We start from the raw sequence: 9,322 nt of genomic DNA, 5'->3' as shown, positions 1-9,322 counted from the left end.
TCCTATGTACATTCCTCTACACCCCTTTGTCACCCATGTACACTCCTCTACACCCCTCTGTCACCCATGTTCACTCCTCTACACCCCTCTGCCACCCATGTACACTCCTCTACACCCCTATGTCAACCATGTGCACTCCTCTACACCCCTCTGCCACCCATGTACACTCCTCTACACTCCTCTGTCACCCATGTACACTCCTATACACCCCTCTGACACCCATGTACACTCCTCCACACTCCTCTGTCACCCATGTACACTCCTCTACACCCCTCTGTCACCCATGTACACTCCTCTACACCCTTCTGTCACCCATATACACTCCTCTGTCACCCCTCTACACACCAGTCACCCATGTACAGTCCTCTACACGCCACTTTCACCCATGTACACTCCTCTACACCCATCTGTCACCCATAACCCTCTACACCCCTCTGTCACCCATATACACTCTTCTACACCCATCTGCCACCCATGAACACTCCTCTACACTCCTCCGCCACCAATGTACACTCCTCTACACCCCTCTGTCACCAATGTACACTCCTCTACACCCCTCTTTCCCCCATGTACACTCCTCTACACCCATCTGTCACCCATAACCCTCTACACCCCTCTGCCACCAATGTACACTCCTCTACACCCCTCTGTCCCCCATGTACACTCCTTCACACCCCTCTGTCCCCCATGTACACTCCTCTACACCCCTCTGTCACCCATGTACACTCCTCTACACCCTTCTGTCACCCATATACACTCCCCTGTCACCCCTCTACACACCAGTCACCCATGTACACTCCTCTACACGCCACTTTCACCCATGTACACTACTCTACACCCATCTGTCACCCATATACACTCCTCTACTCCTTTGGATAGGGGATAAGATGTCTCAGGGCCGGAGTACCCCTTTAAGATGGGAATTTGCTTCTACTCCAGACAGTTCCTGACATGGACGGAGGTGTCAGCAGAAAGCACTGTGGTCGTGACAGAAAATAAATCCAAAAAGAAAATAACCTCTGGAGAATACAGCCGCTAATAAATACTGGAAGGATTAAGATTTTTTTTTTTTAATAGAAGTAATTTACAAATCTGTTAAACTTTCTGGCACCAGTTGACGTACAAAAAAAAAAAAAGTTTTCCACCAGAATACCCCTTTAAAGTACTGTGCACAACGTATATGTGGTTTATTGCTGGGGTATGCGTGCTGTTTGACAAAACACGGTGGCAGGGGAAGTCTGACCATGAGGCTATTTGGTAGTAAACAGGTAATAGCATGAGGAACTTATTCTATGACCATTACATTGTTGGGTCTACATCAGGGGTCTCAAACTGGGGGCCCTCCAGGTGTTGCAAAACTTTAACTCCCAGCATTCCCGACAACCATTAGCTGCAGAAAATGTCTGTCTGGGCATGTGCAGGCATGCTGGGAGTTGAAGTTTTGCATCAATGAGGGCCACCAGTTTGAGACCCGTGGTCTATATGCTTATTTTAAAATAGGCGGAAAGTGATGACTGTGTACTGCCGGTGTGAGCTGTGACATCAGCATTCGTGGCTTGTGTGAGGACACACCACTGGTGGAGAGATGTGAGAGCGACATCAGCCACCATAGAGCCACATGGAGCGACATCAGCCACCAGGCCAGTATTTTACAGGCACAGCCTTTACTTTGCCGACCCTGCCGGTATTTTTATATAAAAAATACTGGCAATGCAATGGTCGGTATTTATCCAACCAATCCGACTCCTGGAATGGATCCAGCCAATCAGATTCCCGGAATATTGGCTGTCCCGTTGGCTGTCCGGGCATGCTGGGAGTTGCAGTTTTGCGACAGCTGGAGGCACCCCTGGTTGGGAAACACTGGTTTAGGCTGGGTTCACATCACATTTTTACCATACTACGGATGGAACAGTACGGGAAAAAGTAAACCGTATGCGTTTTTAAACCGTATACTGTTTTTAAAAGTGCATATAGTTCCATCCATTTAAAAAAAAAAAAAAAAAAAACATAAGTTTTTGAAAATGGGAGGGATCTTGGGTGGGGACATTAGGGTGCAAATGCACATGTGCAAAGTAAAAACCGTATATGTTTTCACGTATGGAACCGTATACATGTGCGTTTTCCATTGACGTCCATTAAAAAAAAAAAAACGTATGCGGTTGCAGTACGGTTTTTACATCGGAGTCAAAACCGTGGTTGACTACGATTTTGTCTCCAGTTTAATAACCGTACTGCAATCGCATACGTTTTTTTTAACATGGAAGTCAATGGAAAACGCATATGTATACGGTTCCATACGGGAAAACATACAGTTTTTCTTTGCACATGCGCATTTGCATCCTAAAGTCCCCACCCAAGACCCCTCCCATTAAAAATGGACAACATTTTCAAAAACGGACGGAACTGTATGCACTTTTAAAAACAGTATACAGTTTAAAAATGCATACGGTTTACTTTTTTCCATACTGTTCCATCCGTTTTTTGCCATACGGTTTTCTTTAGAAAAACGGATTGAAAACAGTCTGGCAAAAACGTGATGTGAACTCAGCCTTAGAGAGGACAGCAGAAGAGACAGCTGGAGCCGGGGGACAGACAAGTACTATCCGTGACATGAATAGCACCTGAATAAGAATTGCTGAAGCAGCACAGGGACTACAGAGTGTTAACCCTGAAGTAGGATCATCTGAGAGAGATTAAGAGGTTGTATTATAATAGTCTGCCCCTGCTACGAGGGCCTAGAACTAGTATTAAGATATTGAGCCCTCGGCTATGAGAACATTTGATCTGTCTTAGGCTGCATTCACACTTTGTATTTACATTACAGGTGCCAGATACGGCTGGGGGAGGGGCAAACCCGGCTCTCTCGTACCCCAGCCGGACCAGCACTGAACTCCATTTACTTTAATGAGCCGACCGGAGTCAAACGGTGACTCCGATCGGCTCATTTTTGACCCGTATGCGGTTTCCTGACCGGACCTAGAACCGTAATTCTGCTGCTTCAGCAGCATCGTGAGTTAACTCTTTCCTTGCTGGGCTCCTGGATGGTATACCTGGGTACACTATGCACCCCAGTATTCTATACAGCTGGCGTAGGTAAGTAGTGATGCTCTGCACCCTGCATACGCTATATATCACTCCTCACCTCCTTACACTCTGTGGACCGGGCGCTCTGCATCCGACCCATGGAGTGGTGCCTGAAGGCAGTAAAAAAAATTGCCACAAGATACAAAAATGATTGTTTCCACACACCAGCAAAAACGCAAGGAAAGAACACAAGAAAAACTGAATAAACGCAGGAAAAAGCTGTGAGTTTTTCTGGCGTTTTTACTGGTGAACAAAAAACCTCAATGAAATCCGAGTGTCAAAGCAATAGAACAAAATCCCTACGTCCACTTTTCCTGTGAGGTGCAGCTCAGGTGTCCAAATAGAACTGTGTGGAGATTTAGAACTTTGAACAAAATTTATCCTGTGCCTTGCAATTGCACCAAATTTAGACCAACCAAAACAATCTACAAAAAACATGTACCTACAACAAGGATAAATTTCCCCCAATGTATATGTGTGATTGTGTGTATATGTAGTAAAGCTGAGTGTGAGTGTGTGTATATGCAGTAGTGCTGAGTGAGTGTGTGTATATGTAGCTGTAGCCGAGTATGTGATTGTGTATATGCAGCAGAGCTGAGTGTGTGATCAGGTGTATGTAGCAAAGCTGAGTGTGTGATTGTGTAAATGCAGTAGAGCTGAGTGTGAGTGTGTGTATATGCAGTAGTGCTGAGTGAGTGTGTTTACAGCTCTGGTACATGTACACAGTGTTTACCAACCAGGGTACCTCCAGCTTTGGCAAAACTGCAACTCCCAGCATGCCAAGTTTTGCAACACTTGGAGACATTCTGGTTGGTAAACACTGATATAGAGGTAAGGGGACAGATTGTTCAGCAAAATTACATATTTTTTAAACCCAGATATTCTGTGGGAGATTCTCAAAAACTTATGTAATTTCTGTTCCAGCGATATGATTCACACCTTTTTTTTCTCCTCACATTTTCAAAGGTCTCTTGTGCTGCTTTGAAAATATGTGAAAATTCATTTTCGCACCTCAATTTTTTTTTTGCAGCCATATTGTATTTTATTGCGCCACATTTTACATCCCAGAAAATTCTTGCAGAAACATCTCACAAAATATTCCATGGTTTCTAGTGCTCAGTGATAACTGTATAAATAAAACATTTCTGAGCTTAAATGTGAGTGCAGGAGCAGTGACCAAGAAAAAGATAAAATTAAAAAAAAATATATGTTTTAAGGCTGATTTATCAGCCTGTATTTGTGGGAGGGGCGGGATTTCGCTATAAGAACCCAGCGGCAGTACCCGAGCTTGACGCCGCGGGTTCGTCACGTGATGTCAGCAAGTCAGCTGACCAGAAGTAGGATGTAGCGTTAGTGCGGGTGGTGAGTATGCCTGTCGGGGCTCCCGGTCCGGCGACTTACAACTACGGGCGGTGAGTATGTGGCGCTGCGGAGACCGGGAGCCGGGGCAACTACATGTTACAAGCATATTCCACATTGCCCGCCGCCCGCAGCCTCTGTTACTATGCACGTTGGGAAGTTGCCACCGGGCGGGACTTCACTATATCGGTTCTTCAGTACACGGGGAGAGCTCTTATCATAAACGCCCCATAACCCATCCCGGTGTCTGCACTGGGTCATTTGGGGAAGCTGCTACGGTTGTTTAGGGTATTTACTCTCAGGAGCTGTTTCCTCATGCACAGGGGACATGTTTTCAATGACCTATGGGGTATTGTGAGTTCATAATTGTTGGTTATCTGTACAGCATACTCAGGTCACGTGTTTACATTTAAATCCAGGGTGCAGTCACTTTGTGCAATGTGAATCGGAGTAGCACAGGGGATTGCAGTCTCATAAGTTCGGGGGTCTCCTAATCTTATTGGTATACATTAGTCGTCAGTAGCAAGCACACACACACACACAAGAATAAATATATATATATATATATATATATATATATACACACACATTTCTACAAATTGCCTTATAAGTACGCTCTTATAGTAATTCTGTGCACACAGACGGTAATGTAGCCGGGCACACGCTTCATTATTCTATGCTATATGGTCATATAGTCGTCGGTGTACACGCTCTTATAATTCAATCTTCGTACACGGTCATATAGTTGGTCACTGCATATTTGTTGGTCACCGCATATATAGTTGGTCACTGCGTATATTGTTGGTCACTGCATATATAGTTGGTCACTGCATATTTGGTTGGTCACTGCATATATCGTTGGTCACTGCATATATTGTTGGTCACTGCATATATAGTTGGTCACTGCATATATAGTTGGTCACTGCATATATCGTTGGTCACTGCATATATTGTTGGTCACTGCATATATTGTTGGTCACTGCATATATTGTTGGTCACTGCATATATAGTTGGTCTGCATATATAGTTGGTGACTGCATATATAGTTGGTCACTGCATATAGAGTTGGTCACTGCATATAGAGTTGGTCACTGCATATATTGTTGGTCACTGCATATATAGTTGGTCACTGCATATATAGTTGGTCACTGCACATATAGTTGGTCACTGCATATATAGTTGGTCACTGCATATATAGTTGGTCACTGCATATAGTTGTTTTTGTGCATACTCATATAATTTGTTCGCTCCAATAATTCTGCGCATACAGCCATATAGTTGTTCTGTGCACATGCCCTCATAAGTGCTGTACACACGTTCGTAGCATTCATACTATACACACATTTGTAGGATTTATACTGTACTCTGTACACACGCTCGTAGGATTCATGCTGTACACATGCTTGTGGCGTTTATACTGTTCACTCGCTTGTAGGATTTATACTGTACACACGCTTGTGCATACTTTTAAGATTCATGCTTGTACCATTTATACTGTACACATGCTTGTACATGCTTGTAGGATTTATGCTGTACACACACTTGTAGGAATTTTGCTGTACACACACTAGTAGGATATGCTGTACACATGCTTGTAGGATTCATACTGTACACGCGCTTGTAGGAATTGTACTGTACACACATTTGTAGATCTATGGGTTTCTCACGCTCGTAGGATTTACACTGTACATGCTTGTTGGGTTGGATTATTTGTGTGTTCATGGGGTTCATGCTGTGCGTGCGCTTGTGACATGTGTGCGGTACGTGCACTGTGGGTTTGTGAGGTTCGCGCACTCGTGGCGTTTGTGCCGCGCACATGCTCGGACAGCGCATGGGGTGTTGCCCTGTGCGCAGGTACGTGGTCTTAATAGTTACTACATGCATGCATATTCTTTGTCATCGGTTGTGATTGGCCACATGTGCGTTTGCTTTGATGGTGCATACACGCATAGTTGGCCTGAGTATACGGTCATCTAGTTTGGTGGTACAGCCACGCAAAGCTGTTATTCAACAATTTCGCACATAGTCGTTCTGTACATCTGTATATAGGCAGGGAGATACATGGTGTAGTTGTTACTGACACGTCTTCAGAACAATAACGCGTTACAGGTGGTGTATACCCATTTTGCCTGCCACGCCAGCAGGGGGGGGTACGTTGCATTATTGTTACTGACACGCCTTCAGCACAACAATAACACGACACATAGGTAGTGTATACCCATTATACCTGCCACGTCTGCAGGGGGATACACTGCATAGTCGTTGTTACTGACACGTCTTCAGAGCAACGACATTACGACACATAGGTGGTGTATACCCATTATACCTGCCACGTCTGCAGGGGGATACATTGCATAGTTGTTGTTACTGACACGTCTTCAGAGCAATGACATTACGACACATAGGTGGGGTATACCCATCATGCCTGCCACATCTGCAGGGCGTTACATTGCACAATTGTTGTTACTGACACGCCTTCAGAGCAACGACGTTACGACACTCAGATTGTGTATACCTATTATACCTGCCACGTCTGCAGGGGGATACATGGCATAATTGTTGTTACTGACACGCCTTCAGAACAACAACGTTACGACACATAAGCGGTGATATACTCATTATTCCTGTCTGTGCGGATAAGTTGCTCTGTGTATCTGTTTATATAGTTTGTTCAGTGCATATGCTCGCTTGTGTAGTTTTTCTAGCCACACGTTTATAGTCTGTTCGGTGTACGCGCTCAAAGCTTTATACATATGCCCGTATAGTTTTGACTGTGTATATGGTCGTGAGTTGTTTGAGCATGTGGTTGTAGTGTTAGTGAGGTGCATCTGGCCTTGATGATTATGCCGGGCTCACGTTATATTTTATGGTCTGCGTGTGGATCAAGAAGTCATGCAAGGCATATATTTTTGGGGCAGGATTGTTCTATTCGGTATAGATTCATAGGTTCATTAGGTACTCGTTTCATGATATTTTGCTGTACTATGTTACGGTATTTAGACCATACACCCGTGTCTGTGATACTGCGCGGGTTTCATGGCTTTGGGCAAATCTGCACAGATAATTCCATGGGTTACCATTTTGTTAACATGGACGAAAATTATAGCTGGGGTTCGGTTTATTACTTGCTAAGTCGACAGGTCAAGCAGGCTTACGACCTGTCTCTGCTTCAGGTTGATGTCGATACTTATAGTTATCTATATTGGTTGAGGCTTTTTAAATGCGGCTGGATCAATCATATCTACAGGTCAGTCCGGGTACTACCTGACACGATTTCAGGTTGGCGTCTATGTTGTTATACGTAGTGTTTTTCAGTTGTGGGGTTATGCACAGTAATATAGCTTTATTTTCCAATATGATTTGTCACGGCTATAAGTCAATCGTGGTCACAACCTGTCTTGGTTTCATGTGGACATCGATACTTGTAGTCATATATGTTGGTTGAGGCTTTAATTCGGCTAGATCAGTCACATCTGCAGGTCAGTCTGGGTACAACCTGACACGACTTTGGGTTGGCGATAATATTTTGTATACATTATGTTTTTTCAGTAGCTGGGTTATGCTACAGGGATAGCTTTATGTTTCCATTCTTAATTGCCATGTCTATAGGTGTATTATGGTTACGACCTGTTTTGGTTCAGGGTGGCGGTCATACTGTTAGTTACAGATTTGGTTGAATCTTTTATTCATGTTCTGGCCTGTCTCGTCTACAGATTGGTTCAGTTGCGACCTGACACAACTTCAGGTCGACGGCAACGTCATCATGTGTCCATATGTTTACTTAGCACTAGGGACATAGCTTGGTTCTGTGTGCTCGGTTTTGTTTGTCTTGACTTAGGTTGACGATGATAGTGGTCACATGTTGGTTGAGTCTCATCATCATGTTGCTGCATAAGTGGTTTCATTGCCGTTAACGTCCACAGGTTGGTTACAGTAGTAACCTGACACAGGATTAGGTTGGTGATTACGTAGTCTTTTGTGTATACACGTTGTTAGCACTTGAAGTTGTGTATACGGGCATAGGGCTGTTCTCTGGGACTTTTCACGTCTGCAGCTCATTGAGAGCTTCCAACGTGTAGCCTAGAATACTTTCACAATGTTTTACATTAGATACTTAGAGGATGTCTCATGTGCCATTTTATTCCTATTTGCATTTATCGGGTTTTGCCACTCTTCTTTGCATCCAGCATAATTCTATCAAAGTATTTCTGTCAGGTATCCAGCGTAATATCACGTGGTCTTGCTCTGACGGGGCGTCATTGTTTGCATTCCATGCCATCAAATCTACCCTGGTGAGTGCACAAGAGGGTGGTTCGCAAGCCCTCTAGCCGTCGGCTGGGTTAGTTAGTTGCTTGGTTAGTTGACGCTTTAGGTAGTTCCCCATTGGGACATCAGGACAGCTTAACATTAGAGGCTGTGTCGTCCTTCAGTTGTCATGGTTTCCTAAGGTTTAGGGGAATTACATGCAGGTGCATGGCCCTAGTTACAATAACTTTGCAGGGATGCGAATAGTTACGTATTGATAATGTATAGCAGATGAAGGTTATTGTCAGGTTATCATCATTCGGTATTCTCCCGAGTCCCACAAGTGTTACTAAGCTTGAGTATTGCAAGCTTTGCTTCCACATGTCAAGGATCCAACGGGATCGGCCGTTGTCATTGTTAGGGGGCGGCACTCACTGGTAAGTTGTCTAACATGTACGTATTCTTGTTAAATTCTTTATAGCGATTCGTCCACTATATCTGGTCATTCCCGTAGCATTGAGGCTGTTGCTCAATGTCACATTGTGGTGTGCCAGCATAGGTGGTTAGGAAATAGGGGTGCTGGGAAGTCGGTGTTATGTGCACTGTACCCCATTCCGTAGTATGTATGGCAGGA

This window comes from Hyla sarda, chromosome 9, assembly GCF_029499605.1.
Source record: "Hyla sarda isolate aHylSar1 chromosome 9, aHylSar1.hap1, whole genome shotgun sequence".
In the NCBI taxonomy this organism is placed as follows: domain Eukaryota; kingdom Metazoa; phylum Chordata; class Amphibia; order Anura; family Hylidae; genus Hyla; species Hyla sarda.
The sequence above is the reverse complement of the archived record's forward strand: the minus strand, read 5'-3'. Positions refer to the sequence as shown.